We start from the raw sequence: 25,368 nt of genomic DNA, 5'->3' as shown, positions 1-25,368 counted from the left end.
TCAATTAGCAGATACACTTGGCTGCAAGCTCAGTGACAACATTGTATCTGACAGCTGCCCTACCAGACACAGTGATCAAGAACCAATCAGGGTTCCCAATCATCTGATCACTATGACAGCCAATGATTGTGATTACTTGGCTTTGTTAACAAACCAATCATTATCAAACTGCTGATCTTTAATTGTGCCCTACAACAGAATAAGGCAATTTAACAAAACCAGTTAGCAGGCTGCAGCTGTAAAGTGATTGAAAAAAAACATTAAAAATAAATACATTTTATTTACACGGTTTTGTCAGCTTATAATAAAAATCATATGTGATTTATTAAGACAGAGTACCTAATAAAAGCATTACATGTCCCTAAACAACAGTGTTAAAAATATAAGTAGGCAAATTAGTTATAGGGTATAGGCAAGTTATCTCACACTTACTAATGCTTCTAAATTTGGCCCAAGTATCTAGCTACTAATGACTTCTGGTTGGAAAAGGGTTAACAAATATCAGCTCCCAGTGCCCACTACTCAGTATTGGAGTGGTTATGTTTTTCACTGGCAGACTATGATAGGTAACCTTTCTGAACTCTGACATTATGTAGAGTCTCCCTGTAGACCCTTTGTGTACCAGTAAGCAGTTGATATAGGATTGGGGTTCATTCTGTCCGAACACATTTATGAATTTCTAGTTTAGGAGCTAGCAATTGCAACCTTGTATACCCCTTTCCCTTTAAAATAGATCCAAGACTTTTACCTGACTATGTGCAGGCACTCGGAGAACAGATACAACAAAGCAAGATAGAGTTTCATTCAAGGGTAGGATTTCTGAATCTGAGTCTTACTGGAGTCAAACACATTTTGTTCTTCAGTCTACTACTTAACTAGATTCATGTCAGTGCATTGAAAAGCCTTAACCTGAATATTCTTTGGGTCTGATTTCTGGAGAACTAAAGAAAGAAACACTTAGGTAAGTGGTAAAAATGTATAATCACAGTTTTCATAAGGATGTATACATGCCTAAAGTGGTAAACTTCCTTGGTGGAATATATTTGCATGCAAAAATAACACGTAAATGCTTAAACATACTGACAACACTAAAAAATATAGGGAGCAAATATATTACATCAGAATGTATTAAACTAAAATTAAAAACGCATTATAATTATATGCCTATAGTTTCAAAATATTATTGTATAATTTAGACAGTAAGACAATATTGAATAAGTGATAATAAGTGCTTTCAGATGGCAAACAAATGGCAGCACTGTTTACCTAAATCTTCCAGCAAGCTGGGGATTTTAGCAGAACATATTATAGCAATGTATATGTGTCCAAAAAAAAAAAACATTGTACAAACATTTTACCATACTATTGTTTGAGATGAAAGTGCAAGATCATGTACATTAACAGATCTTACTAAGAGCTTAAACAGAATGGCAACTATTTGAAAAAAAAGATATATCTACTCATGTATTAATAGTTTATATGTAATGTAATGCTAGAACCTAAAACACAATATTATTTGCAGCTCTTTTTTATGTGTTGTATAAGTCAGAAAATAAGACAGCAAGAACAAAATGTAAAGTTTAGAAAAGTTGCATGTTTTGAATACAATTTTTTAATTCATAAATACAGATATGCACAGTACTGTTTAATTATATTTGTTATGCTTTTGTATATAACAAAATACATTTTTATTTAGATGAGGTTTGTTTAAAAGTAAAAACAAACAAACAAACACCAAAAAAGGATAAATGGTTACATGAAGATAAGTGAACATTACACTGGTTTTGGTCCATAGAAGTCATATGGTAAAGTTTGCTTCCATCAGCAAATCATGTTTGTGTTTAGTGTCAAGCTGGTGACACGAGGAGGGATGTAATTGTGATTCATTAGCTGTGAAGTGGTATTTTTCTATCAATTTTTCAGTAGTACTAAAGGTGGACGATCTCATTATTCAGAAACAAATTCCAAACCAGTTACTTTTTTTCTTTATTATCTTACCTCTTGTTAGCTACAGTACTAGTATTAAAACTGAAATACTCCATGGCAAAATAGTTATTCCATATTGTGAAAGTATAATTGCACCATGGTATATTTGAAAAATGAATACTTTCTTTTGATTCACAAAACCGGTGAATGGATAAGCCAATGGTTGTTACAGCCTGCTGACTAGCTTGTTTTATATTTATTTTCCATTTTGTTGTATTTTGTCTTTGTATTGATGTACAGATTCAATATATATGGCTTGGGTAATGTCTGTAAGCCTAAACAGATTCTGTGCCTTTAAGTAATCTCATTGATGGTGTTGTTTTAGACCAGAGGTGTCAAACTGGCGGCCCTCCAGCTGTTGCAAAACTACAAGTCCCATCATGCCTCTGCCTTTGGGAGTCATGCTTTTAAATGTTAATCTTGCAATGCCTCATGGGACTTGTAGTTTGGCAACAGTTGGAGGACCACCAGTTTGACACCTGTGTTTTAGATGATCAAACCAATTTGCACAGGTAGAGCACTGATCTAGATAAAGCTAGTTTGTGAATAGCTAATATCCATGAACGTCAGCTGATTTAATTTTTTTTTGTAAAGTAGAACTTAACTCTCTCAATCAACATTGACTGTTTTTAATCCTGATGCTGTTAGCTTTAGTAAACAGATAGTATATCTATTTATATCATATTTACTTGTTTTAAACTTTTTATTTTACATTTATTCAGTTCCTTCCTGGTTTTTGGCCTAGGAAAATTTTGTCATTCATCCCAGGAGTCTACAAGAGGGGAGGAAGGGTTTTCTCGGCTAAGCACAACGTCCTGTCTGCGTGTCTGAGCTAAGGGCAGATGGATTCAAGGTAGTAAATGCTACATGAATCATCTGCCGTTACTCAAAATCGCCATGGCCTGTGGTGTTTTTCAAAGTGATTTCTCAGCAAAATAATACATGAAGACATGGATGCAAGGGTTAGGTTGCTTTGAATATTACCACTTCAATACAAAGCACTTTTACCCCCTAACTGCCCAGGCCAGGTCACACTTTAAATTACAATTACTCAGTCATGCAACACTGTACCCAAACTAAATTTTTATAATTTTTTTAGACAGATAAAGCTTTCTTTTGGTGGTATTTAATTACCACTTTTTAATTTTTTAGTTTAAAAGTGAAAAAAGTACTGAAATTTTGGGGAAAAAACACATTTTTTTCAGTATCTATTATAAAATTTAGCAAATAAGTATTTTTTTCTTCATAAATTTAGGCCAAAATTTATACTGCTACATTTCTTTGGTAAAAATAAAACAAATCAGTGTTAATGGTTTAGTCTGTGTGAAAGTTATAGAGTCTACAAGCTATGCTACATATCATTGAAAATTGCTCAATCCTGAAATCCTGATATAGTGATTGCCTCATTTCTTGAGGCCCTAAAATGTCAATAAAAATACCCCCCCAAATGACCCCTTTTTGGAAAGTAGACAGTCCAAGGTATTTAGTAAGAGGCATGTTGAGTTTTTTGAAGTTGTAAGTTGTTTTTTCCCCATAATTTTTTGTAAAATAAAAACAATTATTTTTTTTTTCGCTTTTTTAAAAAATTGTCATATTAACAATTTATTTCTCTCACACAGCATAGACATACTTGCAATTACACCCCAAAATACATTCTGCTATTCCTCTTGTGTATGGCAATACCATATATGTGGGACCTTTTCACAGCCTAGCCACTTAGAGCGGCGCAACATCCAAGGAGCACCTTCATGTGTTCTAGGGACATGTGTTCCCACCTCAAATATGGTGTTGTTATCCTTTGTTTTATACCTGTGAGCATAGGGTCAATTTTTAAAAATAACTGGACCTCAAGATTGGTGATTATGGGGTGATGATAATCAGGGCAGGGTAGAGGAATACAAATCAGCATGTCTCTGTAGTAAAACAGCACACAGCACACATAGTAAAACACACACAGCACACGGTTAACCCTTTGATTGCGCTGATCTCTGTATTAGTGTCAATGGCGATGTCAGTGGCAATTAGTCAGTTCCCCCCAGTGTCAGAATGCCCGCTTCAGTCTAGCAGTCTTGCTATAAGTCGCTGATCGCCGCCATTACTAGTATAAAAAATAAATAAGAATTCAAGTATATATACCACCATTTGTAGATGCTATAGCTTTCACGTAAACAAATTAATTTACTCGTATTGGGATTTTTTTTTTTTAGCAAATATATGTAGCAGAATACATTTTGGCCTAAATTTATGACAAAATTTGATTTTAAAATTTTTTTCATTGGATATGCTTTATAGCAAAAGTCAAAAATATTGTTTTTTGTTTCAATAATCACCAAAAGAAATCTCTATTTCAGGGAAAAAAAGGACATACATTTTATTAATGTACAGCATTGCATAACTGCATAATTGTCAGTTAAAGTAACCCAGCGCCGTATTGCAAAAAATGGACTGGTCAGGATGGGGGCTAATTCTTCTGCAGGGCAAGTGGGAATGACTCCATGCTGTTGTTTTTTTTTTTACTAATAATCATAATTATAACAATTCTGTACATCTCATAGAAATGCTACATGTGGTGCATACATTTAGGACCATGAAAAAAATAATAGTAGTGCTGTGCATTTTAAGACAGAAAAAATAGTGAAGGTGGTGGTAGTGATGATGATGTTGATAATGGTGATGATGATAATGGTGAAAATAGTGATAATGGTGCTGCTGCTAATGATGGTAGTTTTGATAATGGAGATGATGATGATCATGAAGTTGACTATAGCAAAAAGGAAGCCAAAAAGGATTTTCATTGAACCTTAACTCAGAAGACAAAAATGTGTTATATAATAGGGAACATCCCTAGAGTTTCCTTTTATTTAGAAGATTTTCCTTTTGTTTAGAGCTCCTCTTGAAAGTGTACTTCCTGTACCTAGGCATGTGTGTCTCTTCAGCCTCATATCTGCACTCTATATCTACATCATTGAAAGTATTGTGACTCTCACTGATTGTCTTCTAAGATTTGGAGTGAGGTTTGGTGGTGTCTAGTTATGATTCGAGTTTCAAGGGTTTGAATTTGGGGTAAGTTACTGAAAATTTGGTTACCGAACCCAAACACCAAATCAATGAGAGCCAAATGTCAAAAAGTAATTTCCTAGGCAAATAGATGAGAATTGTCACATACAATGGCATGGGGGGCTGGGCACTGACCTAGGTAACATGTACCAATGCAAAAAAAATAATACAAATCTTAAAAATTCCATTTGGCAGGGAGCAGCAATTTTAATAATATTAAAAATACATAATGCTTGTAACATGCCTGAGGATGCCCTAAACCTTCCTGTGAACCGGTGCATTTGTATGATGTACACAACCTTCTGCAGCAAAACTGATGTTTACAAAGAAAAATATGGGCAGCACTTCCGCCTGGCAGTACTAGGGTCGTTGGTTCGAATCCCAGCCACGTCACCACCTGCCTGGAGTTTGCATGTTCTCCCTGTGTCTGCTTGGGTTTCCTCCGGGTACTTCGGTTTCCTCCCACACTCCAAAGACATGCTGGTAGGTTAATTGGATCCTGTCTAAATTGGCCCTAGTAGGTGTATGTATGAATGTAAGTTAGGGACTTTAGATTGTACACCCCTTGAGGGTTAGGGACTGATGTGAATGTACACTATATATGTAAAAGCGCTGCGTAAGTTGATGGCGCTATATAAATACCTAAAATAAATAAATGTTGTTCAAAGTGTGCTGGTAAATGACAGCTCTGGCTGCTTTGTTCTGTTTGTAAACATTAGGCCAGGGATTCCCTTCATTTATGCCAGGTCCTTATCCTAGATTAGTAGATGTCAATGGGGGTCCCCACACACACACACAAAAATGGCCTGAGGTTTCCCCTACAATACATTACCAAGCCCTTTTTCTCAATGAGGTTCTTGTAAAGATATCAAGGCAGGTCACATGCATAAATAAATAACTAAATAAAACACATAATTTCATTCCAGACCAAAAGGTCTGATTTTATGGGGAAATCACACACACAAATATGGTATTCCCCTAGAATCCAGACAGCTTGGCTGGCCAGGAAAGAGAAAGGTGAGTGTGTGACCCCCTGTCCTGAACCATACTGGTCCACATGCCCTCAACATGGGAAGGGTCCATATTTTGATGAAGACAAGGGCCTCTTCCAACAACCTTGGCTCAGTGGTTGTAGGGCTATGTGGGAGGAAGTTTTTCATAATCTGTAAGCCACCTTTAACCACTTCATGTCCGGACACTTTCACCCCCATCTTGTCCAGGCCAATTTTCAGCTTTCAGTGCTATCACACTTTGAATGACAATTGTGCGGTCATGCAACACTGTACCGGTATGAATTTTTTAGCATTTTTTTGAGACAGATAAAACTTTTTTTGGTGGTATTTATTCACCGCTGGGATTTTTTTTTTGCTATATAAATGAAAAAGTCCAAACATTTTGAAAAAAAAGTGTTTTTCTTATAAAATTTTGCAAATAAATAATCTTTCTTCATAAATCTTGGCCAAAATGTATTCAGGTATCTTTTTAGTAAAAACATAATAACCCCAATTACTTTATAATCAAAAATTATAATTTTTCTTTTTACAGTTTTATTTTTTTATATTATTATTTATGTTTCTTGCAGCCATTGAGAAATACTGTGAGAGCTGTGATTGGTCACAGCTTGCCACAGCCAGTGACATCTTGCTTACTACTATTCATGTGATCACTGATTGGCTAATCAGTGATCACATGATTGGGACCTCACACAGAGGTCCCGTACAACGATCGGTGTTTCGCTGTGTCCGGAGTGCGCACAGGCAGCGAATGTGGAGGCCATTTATAAATGGCCACCTGCTCCTGCACTACTCCTGTCCAGCAGTTTATGTACATGGGCTGGACAGGAAGTGGTTAAAAATAAGGGGACCTCCACATACTGCCCACCCTTACTTGAAAGAGTAAAGGGCTAAGTAGTACCCCTCCTCAGTTATAAAAAAGTTCAAAGTGTAAATAATGACACACTTTTTGATGTCTTTTATTATAAACCCTCCCCAAAAAGTCTCACAACCCCCTGTTAATCACATCATCCAGTGATGCAGATCCACGTCAATCATAATGAACGATGTCCGTTGACCCACCGAAAGAAAAAATCCACTCACTGGCATGATCCACTCTGGATGGATGAGAGCTCCTGGTCCCAGGGGCATGAACCTATATGGTTAAGTACATCATATTTGGTCAATAATGTATAGTTTACTTGCTATTACAGTACATTGTTTATGTGAATGAGTAGGGTTAACCTGTCCCCTATACTCATTCACATAGGAGAAGGCTGGTATCTGGGGACACCCTTATTTTTACAGGGGACTTCCATATTCTGATAAGCTCTCTGCAGGCCACAACAACCACTGAGCCAAGGTTGTGGGTAAGAGGTCCTTCTCTGCATTGACAAGGGGACAATGTGCTTTGCTATTGAAGGACCCCCCCCATCCCTAGTAGGATGCCCTCTCATGTTGAGGGCATGTGGCTTGGTATAGTTGAGGTGGAGGGTTCATGCTCATCCCTCCCATTTCCTGGTCTGCCAGGCTGCATGCTTGGATAAGGGTTTAGTATTTTTTTGTTTTACATGGGATAGGAAAACAAGAAAAAAAAAGCATGGGGCCTCATCCAAAACCCATACCAGATTCTTATCTAAGTATGCAGCCTGGCATTACCCCACACTCTTTGTAAACATTTACCTATCAGCCTTAAATCCTCAGCTGAAATCTGAATAGGCCAGGCAGGGATAAGACACTGGCTGTTAGCATGCAGTTAGAGAGTTTATCCATTCTGCTAGAGCAATCGCCAAACCTTGCAACAGCTGAAATTCTAGCTAACCTGGATTCAGACTGCACCAGTAGCTCATCTTTAGTAATGCCATGACAATGCTGCTCACTGTTTTCCTTGATGGAGAGAAAGATGTGCCTAAGAGCATGCAATGCAAGGATCTCCTGTTGCTTATGCTTTATTTATTCTGCCGATCTGTGTTTTGAAAAACTATCCTTCTGCTGCTTGATTAGTCCTCTTTTAGTCATCAAATCACCAATCAATGGGGGGCAGCTCTGATATGAGGAAGCAAAGCCCTACCTCTACCAAAACGAGCTCCTCCATATAGAGACACAATGCATAAAAAAGTAATGTAAATCAATTATAAGTAAAGAGCAGCTGCAGGGAGACTACATACTGGTAGTTAGCCCTTTGCTAGCTACCTGCCTTTTATTGACACAGCTTCCATAGTTCAGATTATTTTCAACTTTGAGATCAGTTTACTACATGTATAAATATTTGTGATTAGTGATGCAACAGTCTACACACAGGCAGTTTTTGACCCACCAATGGCATAAGAAATGCACTTCCATTGTATTAAGGAAATTACTACAAATTAACATCTGTTGAAAGTGGAAAGAGATCGACTACCAGTGATATGACTGTGACAAGTACCGTATGTTGTATTACATCTGAATGGAACTTACACAGCTTTGAAATGTCTACTGTACTGTTGCACATACATCTAGGAAAAAAAAGTTTAAATTGTCAATTGTGCATTGGAAGTTATTTCCTAAAATTTGATGAGAAATAGAATTTTTCTTCTCTTGCTTGTTCCTTGTTGAGTCTTAAAAAAAACCTTTTTCCAGTGCATGTGTATTGGACATGTAGTTATAATTGTACTAACACTATTCTAAGGCTTATGCACATAGTTACTAGATTGTACACTCTTGGCTCCATTCTGATTCAAGAACAATTCCAAGCCAACTGAGTAAATATTGCTTGAAACAACATACCTACCGTTTATATACTTAATATAGAGAGTAAGTACTGAAGATATGAATAACATTTGTAAATAATATGCTGACTGGCAAATTCAGACCAGCTCTGTTGTTCTATATACGTCCATGGCAGTGCCTCTGGAAGTAAGTTTGGTAAATCTTTTATATTTGAAGCATCAGGCATTAGATTGCTTAGGCATTGTTAATAATTTTCATGGATTATATCAGATTCCAACTATCTGGTATCCCAAGATGCAATACTCTAATGTTTTCAGAACTCATATATTAAATATCACTGGACAAAGTATGGTCCTACTAAATAAAATGAAGTGATCAACTGGAAGGATAAACATTGTTAAATGCACTTATCCGTCATTGCAATGGGAAGTATTTTTTATTAACAAGGACTGATGTTATACTGCATTAATTAAATGATATTTTGTATCATTTAGTGAAGAGGCACAAATCATACTCTTTTTGTTGATGTCCATGTCTTGAGCACCTACAGTATAACAATTTTAAACCACTATTGGTTGAAGCAAACTCTTAATTCTGAGAAAACCCCTCATTAAATATGTGATAATTTACATAAACGTCACAAATAGTGTCTAATTTACCTGATAAGCCATTGGCTTTCAGAGGAACAACCACCCAAAGGAATGTTTCGAATAACCCTTTTAATGTTTTGTCCCTTAGCATTTCCTTCAAGGAACAAAGTCAAAATGAACATAGTGGTTTCTGATTACCCAGATCCACTTGATGTTTTTTTCTATGGAATATCAGTACAGTATCTAGGAATAAAAATACATACATGGGGTTATGTCTCCCACCAAATTACTTCATTCTGTACTCATCTAGAGCCATATGATTAAAATGGTAGAAAGCACCTGTGTATTAAGCATCTGTAGCTGTTTGTGAGATAAAAAGGTAGTCTAAAATTTAAAGATTCCATACAAGGCATCAGTCAAAGAAAATTTAGTAACCTGATATGTACAGTAGGGTTTAAGACATACAGACACAGCTCTGACATGCTGATATGGCACATTGGCTTACAGAATTAGTCATTATTTAATGACTCCTGTTATACATATCTATTGACCACAGCAACTGTGGTGCACTATTTCCCTGAGGAAGTCACTTGATTTGCGACACAATGCGTAGGACAGAAGCATGGTGACATAATTTCCGTCATGGACGGCAGCCGTCATCTTGGTACATCTCAGCTTATACACCTCTCTGCTTTGCAGTTTTAAATGTTTGATGGGTCTGGCGACCCTGTGTTTTATGTGAGTAGTTACTTTGTGTTTTACCTAATAAACCCATTTTGGCATATTACACTATGGGAAGCTCTCTTTAATTTTCCATGTCAATTGGAGAGGAGAGTGTCTGGCCAGATCCATGCAGGGACCACTGAACTTTCATTGGCATGTTGTATGATTGCTCATTGTCTCCACCATTGAATATTGATTGGATAAACATTGAGGGGATTCATAGGGATAACATCATTTGAGTGCATTCCAAAGTTTTATGACCCCTTGGGGTCACAGCTTGGAGGTGAGCATGCATGCTAGCTGGTGGAGGATTGTGTTTTTTTGCAGTGGTCACTGGATTTTTCACCATTCTATTCCTGAAGACACACTGATTTATTGGGACTGTGCACTCCTGTGTTGGACTTTTATTTGCACATTTTTTAATTTACATATATATATATATATATATATATATATATTTATGTATTCACTTATATCTAAAATATTTTTTGGTCACCTATTTTTATTGGGATTTTTATCACATTATGTTGGTGTTTTTCTCATTTGATTGATTGATTCATGCCATTTCTATTCATCTCTACTATATATATTCATTTTTATTCACCTTACATGTATAATTCTATATTTACATTTATTCACCATCATATTTGATCATGGATGGGATTTTTTGGGCTTATGATTTTCACTGTTTAGGTGATTGTCGAGTAGCACAGCATCAGGTTTTTGTATTCTTTTATATACTATTGGGAGTATAGTTAGGTGTTTGCAGCCACTTAGGGGTTTAAGGGTATTAGCAGCGAAGGAGGATTCTCTCACTGTTTGCACTTTTTGTTTTAATACGTTGATAGTCTTTTTATAATACAACACTTTTAGAATTAATTGACAGGCTAGTTTCTAGTAATAATAGTAATAATAATTTGAATAATTTAAGTAATATGAATAATATATTGCCTATTTATCTTTAACATGTCAGTTTAAATAGCTGTAATATTTCATGCCTCATTAAAACCTATACTATATAAATAATACAGTGCAAGTACATAAATATATTCAGTCACTGCAAATGCTAGCAAAAAGTACAAATATGATATACTGAAGAAATTACCTTCCTTATACTGTATAACAATTTACTTTCTATTTAACTGCGGAGAATGACTTTCCAAACAGACTGCAAGATAGAGAAAAAAATCTTTCATTAAACATTTAAGTAGTGAAAGAGTAGAAGTGAGGAATCATTAAGAGAATCATTAGACTTGATCTGTGCCAACATCTTTTTCGTATACCCTTTTGTTCATTGCACCTGTCTGATCTCCCTAGAAAGTTGATGATGTCTACCAGATGGTGTCTATTCTATATTTGTCAGGGCTACTGTAACATTTAGACAAGACACTTAGTATCCAACTCTGATTTTCCATAAAACAAATTAGTGATACATTTCTGCAAAAGTATGTTAAGAAATTACAGTAAGGTTCCAATGTGTAGATATGTGTGTCCTGCAATACCTAATTCATGCATACATAAGCCTTCAATCTGGGCTTTTTCACTGGTTTTTATCACTTACTGTACCTTCTGGTCCTGGTGTCCAATACACTATGCTTGTAATTGAAGTCAATCTCCTGGGATATCCTAGGATGCAGACTCAATACTCTAACGTATTCAGAGCTCATATATTAAATATGCTGAGGGTGTAGGTTAGTTAACACCTATTGTATCTGGTAATGGATGGCCAATTTCAACGACATGTCTCAGATGCACTGTTTAGTTCATTTTTACATGTATAAATAAAGATTTCATTTAAAAATGTCATGCATACGTGTCTTTTCAAACATCTCGGAATTAAGCTTGGAAACCAACTCTGACCAAGTTCTATTTACGAATGTTTGTGGACACCAGTGGCTTAAATCACCTACTGACCCGTATCGTAGTGAGATTTTTTCAATGTTTGCAGTTCTGTTTTCTTCCACTAGCCATACCTTAGGTGTAACACTTTGGTAACTGAAAGCGGTTTTAAAGACTATTTTTTTTTTAATGTAAAATAAGAAACATGTTATACTCATCTACTCTCTGCAGTAGTATTGCACAAAGAAGCCTTGAACCTCCTTTTCTGGGGTCATCTGCCAGTGATCTTTGCTCCTCCTCTTCTGTGCCTGCCCTCATAGCAAACATTTACAATGGGGGCTAAAACCCAAGCTGTGCTGTGGGCATCCATTGACACACACAATGAGGCTCGGCCCGGCCCTGCTCTTTGCCCCACTCTTTGCTCACAGGATTTGCTGACAGCAGCATTAGCCAATGGTTCCCACTGCTCACAGCCAAGCTTGTGAGAGCCAGGAGAGGGGAGAGGAGACCAGCAGGTGGGCACAGCACTGAATTGATACAAGGCTCAGGTAAGTATTTGTGAGGGGGAAGGGCACAGCAAGTGGCAAAATGTTTTTTTATCTAAATGCAAGGACTGTATTATCTTAAAAAACACTTTACCTTTAAAACCACTTGAACTCTTTGATGACCTCTTTACCATACTTTACTGAGAATTGATGCTACTGGGTTGACATTTTAGGAATATGTAAATAGATTTAGAGATAGACTTTTTCTGAGGGCTTTAAACGTCTATTACATGAAGCATGTAAGGACTGGTCAGGTGGACTTTGTGCAATAGCGGAGGGTGGAATTGCATTACATTGCAATGCTGTTTTGTTAAGGCATTGTAAATGTATGAACTCAATTTTATACTTGTGTGTTGTTATGTCTTTACTGTATGTGTGTAAGGCATTGTTTTCATGTGAGTATGTGAGAGTGGCACCAAATTTAGTTGTGTGTGTTTTATCAATGACAATAAAGACCTTCTGTTTTACTGGTTCCTGACTTGATCGGGGAGGTGTATATTCACCTTGTCACTTTTATAGTTCTGCTGGTTTGCCGCCCCCAACCTCCATGATTCACCCGCTCTTTTCTGGAGCTGGGACCATACTAAACGCCATCAGGATGGTGAATGGGTGGAGATCAGGGATCAGTTAATTAAGCATGATCTGTGCTTGATTAGTTGTAGTGAAGGGCAAGGAAGACATCGGGGGTTTAATAGACCTTTGATGTCTCCAAAAAGAGAACGTGACACCTGCACCTAGAGATTTTGTTAAATGTTTAATAAATTTAAGAAAAAAGAAGTAAAAAAATGTGTTTTAGCAAAATCACTAAAAATAGCAAAAACGTATGTAATATACCACTGTGAAAGTTGGAGTGAAAACAATATTTTAGGTCCTAGGTAACTCTAAACTGATGAGCCGTAAAAGCATTTTGCCTTTTTGTGGATGCATGCAGTTAGCAGTTATGAGGCTTGGCATATTTGATATCTATTTATTAACACCAGCTCATCTTTTATTTTGTACAAAATAGTGTGGACGTAATTGTGTTTGTGTACAATAGTTTTAATGTTTTGTTCCTGAAAATATAGATTTGATAAACAGCTGAGCAAATATCATGCAACATAAACAATTTTAACTGCCATCTTTTATACTATGGGTTCTCAGCATTCAGAAAATATACAATGCTCTTGGGCTTTTGAGTACTTTTATAGCCAAAACTTCAGATTTCATGATGTCTGCAGAAATGCTGGTGGAAGATTTATTGATGCTGCTGGAGGATATATTGTTGCTGTTAGGGGATTTATTGATGCTGCTGTGGGACTTACTGTATTGTTGCAGCTGGGAGGATTTACTGTTGGTGGAGATAAAGGGATTTGCTGGGTGGTGGCTAGGGGTTGGACCAGGGGTGGGAGGAGTGCTTGCATCTAATTTCTGAGAATAAAAACCTTGGATAATGTAAATATACCAAAAATGTAAATAAAGACACACACCATAAAAGTCCTTTAATAGCAATATAAAAAATTTAAACTATGTTCCCCCGATAAAAAAAGTAAACTATGTCCCCCAATAAAAATTGATTGTCAAGTATGTTTTCCAGAAATGTAGACCCAACCGTCATTAATGATGACCTGCCAACCATCAATGTGTTGTCGCTGCCTTATGATGTTGCCCGACTGAACTACTGCCACTAAATTACAGATTCCCAACTGCTGTATGTAAGTAAACCAACCAGGGATACTGGGTAATGTAATTGACTGTATTTGGTCATGACCATATATGGTCAATGATATCAGTCAGTATTCCTGGGGCTGTTGTTTACATTACAGTAGTGCTGAGGATCTGTCATTTAGTGGTGGTAGTGCAGTGGAGAAACATTGTCAGAAGTCAGGGAAACAGCTCCAGGCAGCAGGTCATTATGGTCACTGGATGATGTGATTGACACAGGATTTACTTAGGGGGCACTAGTTACATTTTTTGGCAGTAAAGGGTATTCCTAATATTGTGGATTGTGACAATTGCATTTTCAGCCTCACCCTTCACAGAGATTTCCAGCTCACAGGACAACAATCTAAGTACTACTCTACTGTTAGTGTCAGTCACTGGGATTCAATTAACACTGCAATTAACCCTTCACACACTAAACAATAGCTGCAACCTTACACTTTGCCAGATACACATACTGCTCACAGTTAACGTATAATAACTTTGATCTTTAATTCAGATCTGCTACATTCAAGCTGTCTTGTATGTAGGATACCTGCCAGTGTCAGGATTAGTTTTTAAGCTGAAATGGTCAATCTTGTGATTTGATTGTTGAACTGTAAATTCTGAGAACAACACGTTATTCCCCACTTAGTTTTGGGTCCTCAGAATTTATTATCACATGGGTGTCTTTAGTTACTAAGTAATGTGGGGTACTAATGTTACCTATTCTCATACCATTGGGGGGTGGATATCTAAGCACCCCTTTGTCATGAAGGGGCATCCAGATTCTGATAAATTGCTCCCACAAACTCCCACTTACCATTTGGGAACAGGATGTGGGGAATAGTCCCCTGTCTCTCAACACTGGTACAAGGTGGCTTGTAAGGGGGGCTAAAGTGCCTCCCTCCACTTTGCAAGGTACTTTCCAATGTTGAAAGGCATGTGGCCTGGTGTGTTTCAGGAAAGGAGACTTGTGCTGTCCACCCTTTCCTGACCATCAAGGTTGCATGCCTGGATAATTCTCTAGTCTAAATCTTAGTGGAAACCCAATGCCTTTTTTTCCCAGTTTTATGTGACCATTTAAAACAATGGGAAAAATATGTATTCACCTTAATGTTTCAACCAGGCCATTATCCAAGGCATGCAGCCTGGGGTGGCAGGAAAGGGATCCCCTACCTTCATGAAACACATCAGACCATGTCTTTCAACATGAGGGGTTGGAAAAACTACTCCTCCCTTTCATGGCACCTTGTTCCAATGTCCCTACAGCCTGTTTGCTAATCACAATGGCCCACAACCCAATGATGTTTTCCCACCTCCGCAATAACCCATTACCTGACTATGTTACACACTACCACCACTAATGAGAGATCCTAAAATTAGCAACAACATTTTATGCAACTAAGAAATACTAAATCCACAGCACTGCCTTAGACCTATGTTTCTTACCATCAACCAGGGTGCATGCTCAAAAAGCCTGTCTCCACTCACCACTGCCAAGTACAGATGAATGAAAGCCACAATCCAGTATATGCTCTTACAGGCACTTGTATTTGATTATCAATAATACAGCCATGATGTCCCATTTGAAGCTCATCCTTTGAGTATACAAGCATCAGGCTTAAAGAATCAATGCCAAATATCATAATAGAAAGATCTGTTATTTATAATAATACATTGGGTCCCAATAAAATTCATCCCTTTAGGTTTGCGAGTGTCAAGCTTAAAGATCCAATACACTTCTCTTAAATGAGGAAATATGATCACTGCCTCTGACTGGTTTATCTACTCTTTCTATGAACTTTCAAGGTTCAGATCATAGAAATAGTAAACCAGTCAGAGGTTGTTATCATCTTTCCTTGTTAAACAGAAGAAAAGTGTGACCCAATAGTAGAAGTGGTTTCTCTAAAAGCATTATTATATTCAGATCCAACTGGTGAATGCCACTAATGAAGCATATAGGGAAACAAGTCCTCCAAGATCAATGAGACCTCTACATGTTTCGTGGCAACAACTGCTTCTTCAGGAGGTAGTGGGTAGCATCCGGTATATTCTAAATAGAAACAAATGGATGTCAAACTTTACAAATAATCCAAAAAGTGAATTCAATGAGACCTCTACATGTTTCGTGGCAACAACTGCTTCTTCGGGAGGTAGTGGGTAGCATGCAGTCTTTTCTGAATAGAAACAAATGGTTGTTTCACTTCCAGTACACATAATCCAAAAGTGAATATAATATTGCTTGTTGGGAAACCACTTCTAATGTTGGGTCGCATGGTCTATTATGTTTTTATTTCTTAATGGTTTTATGAGTTTGTAAAAATATTTATATTTTTATATATTGGTGTACTATATGCATGGTATACTGATAAAGTCCAGTATTTATTTATTTTCACATTTCCTAGTGATAGGAAGCGGTATCTCCTTATTATCATATTTTGGGTATACTGTACAAGCATCAAGCTTAAATATGTAATGCCATAAAATCAAGATAGAATAATCCAGTTTTTATAGTCATACATCAGGTAGCATTCAAAATTCATCTCTTTAGGAATGCAAGTGTCAAACTTAAAGATCCAATACATTTATCTTCTGTTTAACAAGGAAAGATGCTCATTTCTTCTGACTGGTTTATCTTCTCTCTCTTTAATCTGAACCTTGGAAGTTCATAGAAAGAGTTGATAAACCAGTCAGTGTTTATATTTTTATATATTGGTGTGCTGTGTGCATGGGGTACCGATAAAGCCTATTGTTTGACTGATATAGTACTTTTTTAGTTTCATCAATATTTAAGACTGTTCACATTCAGTATAACAATTGTCAACACAATTTTTTAATTTGTTTCATCTGGTCTTAGCATTCATTCATTTTATTTAAATATCAGTAGTGATGCGTCGAACATCACCCTATTCGGTTCGCAGTGAAACATTCAAACCTAACGAAAGTTCAACCGTGAACTTTGAACTTAATGCAAGTCTATGGGACTTGAACTTGTAAATTCAAAAGTGCTCACTTTGAAGGCTTATATGTAACTTATTGGTCATGAATCAGTGAAAACATTTTTTCACTGATTCATGACCAAAGTACCATTTTTAAAGGGGCAGTCATTTTTTATTGCTTAAAGTAAGAAAAACAATTCCTTTAAATATCATGCCTGGGGGGGGGGGGGGTACCCTTAAACTACCTGCAAAGTTGCACATCTGTACAATGTATAGATCCTGCCCTTTAGCCCTGGCAGGACTTTTAGGGGAAAGCTACCTCCCAAAATGGGGGAAAAAAGTGTGTGTGGTTCCCCCTAAAAGCTATACCAAGCCCTTTAGGCATGGTAGGACTTTTAAGGGGAACCACACCCCCAAAAAATGGGGGGGAGAAAGCGTGGGATCCCCCCTAAATTTCTACCAGGCTCTTGAAAAAAAAATGGTTCCATCATTGTAATCCATCGTCAGTCATGGCATCCAGCTTTGTCACAATGATGTTAACCTTCCGGAATAAAAAAAAACAATGCCCGCAGACCCATCTGCACCCGTGAGCACTCACCACTATCTGACATTTGCCGGTCAGATGTAAACAATTGGGTAGAGCTAGAGGTGATGTCACCTCTAGCTCCACCCAATTGTGCTGTGGTTGGTCAAAGCATTTCACCTGACCTGTGGCCAATCACAATGCAATGTCAGAGCGCAGTGCATTGTGGGGCATGGTGAGCAAACAGCCCTCCAAATACCCTAAATGTTTGTGTGTTTGCAGAACACACGAACACCCGATGTTTAAGTCGAACTTATGTTCAACTCGAACATCAAGGACATGCTTATGTATATCGTTATAGAGGAGATTCAGATGCATTACACAGGCACTCAGCATCAGAGGACACTTATACAATGCCCTATGAGATGTTCTTTTTTAAATTTTTATAATGTTAAAATGGGAAAGCTCCATATGCGTGTTTACAGTGAGTTTATAGCACGCTCGAAGCTTGTTCCAACAGAAGTGAATGGAGGTGGTTGCAAAATGTCAGTGCCTGCAGAACTCTGCAGGCTCCACTATTTTTGCCTCTCCATGATGCGAGACAATGCTGTTGTGTTTACACCTTCATCCATCTGCACCCAGCATTAACAGTTTTGAGTTGCATTGATAGGCAGTCAAGAAGTGGTACAATTGCGACCATCTATATTGAATGTTATTGACTGAGGCTGGCCATAGATGACTCATTTTTTTCAATTGTTAAGCAGGATGATAAAAAAAACCCCCAAAAAACTGATGATGATTCCCCCTCCCACACAAACGAGAAAAATTTTTCCAAGCCTATTCGACAGGAGTTGACAATAAGATTGACTTCTGTTGAGCAGATTGAGTGGAACAGTGACACATAAATTGAAATTTGTTGTAACCAGCTGAATTACGTTCCATCTATGAGCAACCTAAAGTATTTTTTTCTCAATACAAGCTAATAGAGAGCTGGTAATTCCAAAATCCTTGTGATGATTTTTATTGAATGTACAGGAGTGACATAAAAGCAAGCTGACAAATTTTGGCAAACAGCCTTGTTCTCAGCATAATAATGCTGTTATGCTGTGAACAAGGTTGTTTGCCGAAACGCATCAGTTGCTTTTATGTCACTCCTGTACATTCAATAAAAATCATCACAAGGATTTTGGAGTTGCTGGCTCTCTCTATTAGCTTGTATTGAACCCAGTGGTTGGAGGACGCCATAGAGCCCGGGTGAGGATATCTTAATTTAACCACAGGTGTGATTTCCTCGGAGCACTGCTTTTGTATCCTATTTTTTTCTCAGTAGTTACCCATTTCTGTGTAGTTTGCAACAATGTTAATGAATTTATTTGTTAAAGTAGGCATACATTCTTATCTCTCTACCTATATTCTTTTTTATCTTTTTGTACTGTATGTACAATGTATACTATAAATAGGCTCAGGCTCTATTTAACCATGTCCCTTTAGGCTATGCAAAATATTCAGCTCAATATAACCATAGCCCTTTCAGCATTAAAACATCCAATTAATTATTTGGTCATGCTATCTTTTTTTTATATTAACTGTTTGCCTTTTAAATGTAAAGCCATGCAAATTATTTGTTGAGGAAAATGTTACCTTACTGTTTGTGCTGTATAAATGTAGCCTGTTTTAGTTTTCAGTTTCAGCTTTTGTCATATTTCATGTTGTCAGTATAAAAATGTACTCTTTTATAATTACTGTATTGTGTTATCTTCTTTCCAGCTCAGGGTTTCTCAACCAGGATTCTATGGAACCCTAGGGTTCCTACAGAGGTTGCTAGGCTTCCTTATGCAATGAGCAATTTCTGATTCGCAGACTCATTCCCACTGGCACCACTAATCTTTTTAGCTATCTTTAAGAGGCTAATTCTTCACAGTGACCACAAGTTTAAGGGGCATTCTTCCAACTGACTTCCCAACTAATGTGTCATGAGTATAGTGACCTTAATATATAGTAATTTTCCCTGAGAGTGGAAAATTATTTTACTGGTTTCCAAGTGTTGAAATAGGTTGAGAAAGCTGGTTTAGCCAGAAGGTGAAGCTCTGGGCAGCTTTTTATTAGTTTTGCCATATATTGCAACCACAGTGTTGTAAAAATGCCCGCTGAATAAAGGAGTCCACACAGAGTGATTCATCACTTTTCATATGGCTTAGTCTGAAGTTTCAGTCAGACAGAACCAACCTAAAAGGAAATTCTGCAGAAATATTGCTGGACAGCACAAAGGCATAGTTAACTCATACTGCTCTGGGGATCCTTTGTAATGTATTAAATGTTTATTTGTAAAGTAAAGAATATACAATATATATATTTAACTTTTAATTACAGTGAAATTGTGTTTTTGGTGATATTTTGACAATTTAAAGAACTGTGTATATTATTGTTTGTCTGCCTATTTTCCTTTTTCTTTCTTTTAGACAGTGAAGAACATGGCATCACAGAACAATCACTAAACTTTCAAAACAGGATACATGAGGTATAGTATGTAGTGGAGTAATAATGAAAAGTGAATGGGATGAATGCATGTTGGTTGCTCTAAAATTTAACACTCTGCGATTTCTGACAATGCTATTAATGACATTTACCAAAGACAGCTATTAGATACAACATATCATAGCATAAATTACATTTATAGAAAACAAGTTCAGGCAATTTCTTTAATAATCACTTATTTTCTTGTTGGCAAAAACAATGAGAAAAATTTTGAGACTCGTTGATTCGTGTAAAAATTGAAAACTTTAACAAGCAACAGTAAAAATTAGTAAAAGAGAAAACAAAAATATGATTACCAATACCCTACATTGAATAAAATTTGGGGACGACTTACCCTTTTTTAATGAAAAGGGGGCCTTCAATTTTTAATATTGTGATTTACTGTATTTGCCAAAAAAATGTTGTTTCTTACATCTTGTCACTCGAAAAGACATGACTTGAAATATTAAAATGAATTTTTCTGTATCATAAACAGTATTTTATTTCTCTGAAACTATATCATTTAACACATGTACATTCAAAGTCCAAGTCAAAGCTGTTAGGACAGCTGCAGCTGCTGCTCCTTTGCAGCCAGTAGCCACTCTCCTCTCCCTGCCTTACATACCTACCTCCTGTTTTGATTGTCCAGCAGTTATGCAGCTTCTGGGTTGCTAGGCAGCAATCATCTCAGATTGCCCCAATTTCCCAATGCCCCTACAAAATCTTCACCACATGTGGTACCTGGACCTCCTGACAAGTGTTGGTTGGAACCTATACAGTTAGGAGCCACCCAGTTGTCATTACAGGAGAAAGTCAGGAAAAGGTCACAGAGACTCTGCTTATATTGTGGTTGTTGTGATCACTTCGCCTCTAAGTGCTCCAACAAGCCTGGAAAATGCCAAGGACTAGAAAAGGCCCATGTCATCCTTTCTTTGGACAACCAGTGCCAGGCCCAACCCAAATTTTCAGAGGTCAGGAGAAAACTGGGGTAGCCCATATTTTGACTTCAGGAAATGTAGGAACTGCATCCATTAACTCATCAAGTGGAAGGGCTTTGACCCTGAGGACATTTTTGGGCTCCTTCCTCTTCTGTCCATGCATGCAGACATGCATGAAAAAATTTCATCATCTGCACCCTTACAGTCTTGCCCTCTTAGAGGGGATCAGACAGTAGGAGAGCTGCTGCTGCTGCTACTTTGTGGCCACTCTTCTCATCTGGATCCTGATACTCTTCCCACTCTGACTGGCAACTGGCAGTGCACCTTCCTGGGTGCGTGTTGCTAAGCAGCCGTTGGCTCGGGCTGCCTTTCCTCCTCTGCCCCTCATTAGGTGCTTCTGTGACACTCTATCTGAATGCCACAAGCTCTGGGCTTTTGATAGCATTTTCTTTCTGGCTCCCTACCAGTCATACCTCATTTGTCCCTGCATGTAAACCTCTCCTGGATTCTCTTGTTGCTGACCTCTGCCTTGTACTTGGATTCTTCTTTCGAATTGCTGCCAGCCTTGACCTTGGATTGTTCACTGGTTTACGCTTTCCCACTACCTGCCATGAAATTAGACTGTTTAATGGATTATATTTGCCCACTACCTCCCTGACCTTGAAACTGATCTCTGAATTATACTACCTGCTACTGTTCATCCAGACCACCACCAGCCTCTGGACTGTGTCACAGACACTCTTCTGCACCACCCTCACCTGACCAGCCTAGATTACAGGTACCCCTTCCTTTTATCTTTGCTCAGTTCCAGTGCCATTTGTCAAGGAACTATAGCTTTGTGAATTAAGAACTAGAGGGAACCAAGAACTGGTAGGTCTGTTTGCTTTAAAGGATAACTCCACTTTCACGGGAACAATAGCACATAAAAAATAGTAATTTAGAATGTACAGTTGCTAAAGAATCCATATTGTAATTGAATGTTAATAAATATTACATTTCCTTTTCAATCTGCAATGCTGTTATTTTCTGTAAATTCAATGCAATATAGAAACCTGGAGGAATTTCATATCAGGTTTTAGGATTGTCATATTTTAGGAATCTTCTACAGCATTTACATTTTTAGTGAGATACTCCCAAGGGGTTAATCATGTCTAATGGAATGCAGGCCCAGCATTTTTATTAGAAAACTGCAATCTGTACCTCAGCTGATTAATAATGAAAACGTCACTCCTATTCATATTCACTCTGCAGGTAACAAAAATTTCTTCAGAACAGAAACACAAATCTTTAACAAAGTTTGCTAAAGTTCTTGCAATCTACATAGATCACCCAGAGGGCATTGTTTTTTTCTTTACAAACGTGGAGTTGCTTTTTAAGGTCATAGTAAAGGCAAACCATTGTTGCTTTAACAGATATGTTATACTTATCTGCTCTGTTCAAGGAAGTGATTCCCCACTGGTGCTGTCTGATCCTTCTTCCTACAATTTCCCTCTTATCAAGCCACTTGCAATAGGGGCACCAATGCGTGCACGCTCCTTATACAGGCTGTGTGTGTCCATAAATGCACACAGAGCCTGTGAGCCCAGCCCCTGCTCCCTGCAAACAGAAATTTAACGGACAGCATCAGGAGCCAATGGCTGCCTGTGTCCCCTGAGACAAGGAAATGGAGAAGTGCTTTACCTGGGACATTGCTTGAGAGATGAGAGGAGCCAGGTAAGTGTTTAGGGTGGTGGGGTAGAAAAGCTAGTGGGACATTTTTTACCTTAATGCATAAAATGAACTAAAGTATCAAATGTTTTGACTTTAAAACCACGTTAAGTGCCCAGTTGTACCGGATGTGACTAGCCGTGCAATTTGCCATACGATGCGTGTTTCAGATCACATGGCAAGTCGCACCCAATTGTTCACAATTAAAGCGGTCGTAACGGTGTAATTCCGACTTGGTTGGAGTCGCACCAATTTTGAAAGTAGTGCATGCACTAATTTAGGTGCGACTTGTATAGACATCTGTGTCTTGCAAGCTGCAGATGTATTGGAAGTCGCACGATTTCAAAGTTGTATTGGTGTGACCGGGAACTAAGAGAATAGAGGCTGCTAAAGGCAGAAGAATTATTCGCCCTCTATAGTTCTGACCTAGGTGTTAAGATGAGTGTCATAAAAGCTCAGTCATAACACTTACAAATAAATTAGATAGATAGACAGATAGATAGATAGATAGATAGATAGATAGATAGATAGATAGATAGAGTGTTGGCCTTTCTGTTTCTTATTATGTTTAAAACAAAGAAATACATAAGTAAATTAACTTGAATATACCGATACAACAATTTTGATTTACAGTTGCCAATACCATCAAATTCCTCTTAACCACTTCAAGTCCGGACACTTTTACCCCCTTCCTGTCCAGGCCAATTTTCAGCTTTCAGCGATATCACACTTTGAATGACAATTGCGCGGTCATGCAACACTGTACCCATATGATTTTTTTATCATTTTTCAAGATAGATAAAACTTTATTTTGTTGGTATTTATTCACCACTGGGATTTTTTTTTTTGCTATATAAATGAAAATGTTTTTCTTATAAAATTTTGCAAATAAGTTATCTTTCTTCATCTTGGCCAAAATGTATTCAGCTATCTTTTTAGTAAAAAAAAATAACCCAAATTAGTTTATAACCAAAAATGATAATTTTTCAAAAATGTTTTACATTTGTATGTTTTTTTTATATTATAATTTATGTTTGTTTTTTTACATACTGTCACCCTGGCAGTACAGTGTCACCATAGTGACACTGTACTACTTGTGGGGGGTGATGAAGATTTTTTTTTTTTTTTTACACAGATTGCTTTTACACCCATAAAGGCTGTAAACAATCATTTCTCCTTCTCTCTGGCTGCATTCTTGCAGCCATTGAGAAATACTGTGCGAGCTGTGATTGGTCACAGCTTGTCACATGGTACAAGGCTGTTGTGAATAGGCTTGTATCATGTGACCTCTGTGATCATTCACAGATTTCATACATAGTAAGCAATGATGTCAGAAGTGACATCTTTCTTACTACAATTTATGTGATCACTGATTGGCCAATCAGTGATCACATGATCAGGCCCTCACACAGAGGTTCCGTACAGCGATCGGTGTTCCCAGGGAGCTCGCACAAGCAGGGAAGCAGGGAGGATGTTTATAAATGCCCCTGCACTGCTCCAGTCCAGCCATTTATATACATGGGCCAGACAAGAAGTGGTTAAAGGGGTGTGCCAGTTTTTGCACTGTATGCAATAAAATCAATGACCTTGGGCCTAAATGCCCTATATATTTTTGTGCTTCAATGTATTTTTATTAGAAATTTCAGAATAAAGACAAACATGGTGGAAAATCACAAGCAGACAACAACATCTCTATGTTACATCAGACTTAAGTAAATTAGTAAGTAAGCAAGATCATATTTTATGAAACATCATTTCAAATCAACAGACACTGTATCCAAGTGCAGATTATGATTTTGCGCTACAAGAATTGATCAACAGGTTAGTGAATATTAATATTAGAGGTTAGAAATAATACATGTAGTACAGCCCAGAAAAGGATATAAGGAATAAGACAAATATGATCCACCACTTAAATGATTAGTTTTATACCACTAAACCCAGGGTTGCCATATTGATCCTGCTTGAGGGAAACAATAGCTCAAATGAGCAATGAGTATGTACAAGATCAAGGGTTTCTTTAAAAGAAGGAATGAAGTTAGATCTACAGTGTCTCATCTCATCATTAACCTGATTGCTAAGAGATATGAATTGCTGTATGTCTTGGGTGGGAATACTAGCTATACAGAGATTTAGAAGTGCTAAACTAGGTGTAAGGGTTATGGAATAAGCTATGATCTCTGAAATTAAACAGAAAATCTTTAACCAATGACTAGTAAAGGTCTGACAGGATCACAGGATGTGCAAGGATGTTACTCTTATGCCCAAAGGTCCTCCAAGAAGAAGGGAAATAAAGTTATTACATTTAGACAAAGAGGGATCAAATACCATCTCAGAGTAATTTTTGTGAGCATTCCCACAAGTTGGTACAATATGTAGCATTGTAAATCGAGCTGAGTGCCGTGGACCATTGAGAAAGTGTATACCAACAATCCATCTTCTTTTCTCACCTATATAAAACCTATATATTGTTCAAGAAATACATTTTGCATCTTAAGACATATTTAATATTTTTTATTTATTTGCAGGAAGTATACCTCCATTCTAGAAAAATCAGGGACCAAGCAGAACTAGTGAGCTTGTGTAACATCATACAATAAGGTATGGTATAAAGTTTGACAATAAC

The 25,368-nt window shown here is 37.3% G+C and overlaps 1 long non-coding RNA gene across 1 annotated transcript; it reads left to right on the top strand.

The window, feature by feature from the left end:
- The first annotated feature begins 761 nt into the window (after positions 1 to 761).
- On the top strand, positions 762 to 25,343 carry LOC149449367 (uncharacterized). The gene is made up of 3 exons (XR_016315413.1): positions 762 to 961; positions 20,043 to 20,101; positions 25,271 to 25,343. It is a non-coding gene; the product is annotated as an uncharacterized LOC149449367 (long non-coding RNA).
- Positions 25,344 to 25,368: the final 25 nt, after the last annotated feature.

The sequence above is a fragment of the Staurois parvus genome, unplaced genomic scaffold (assembly GCF_062004578.1).
Source record: "Staurois parvus isolate SC_StPar_1 unplaced genomic scaffold, SC_StPar_1.0 ptg000624l, whole genome shotgun sequence".
Lineage (NCBI taxonomy): Eukaryota > Metazoa > Chordata > Amphibia > Anura > Ranidae > Staurois > Staurois parvus.
Note: the sequence above shows the minus strand (reverse complement) of the source record. Positions and strands in the feature narration are given on the sequence as shown.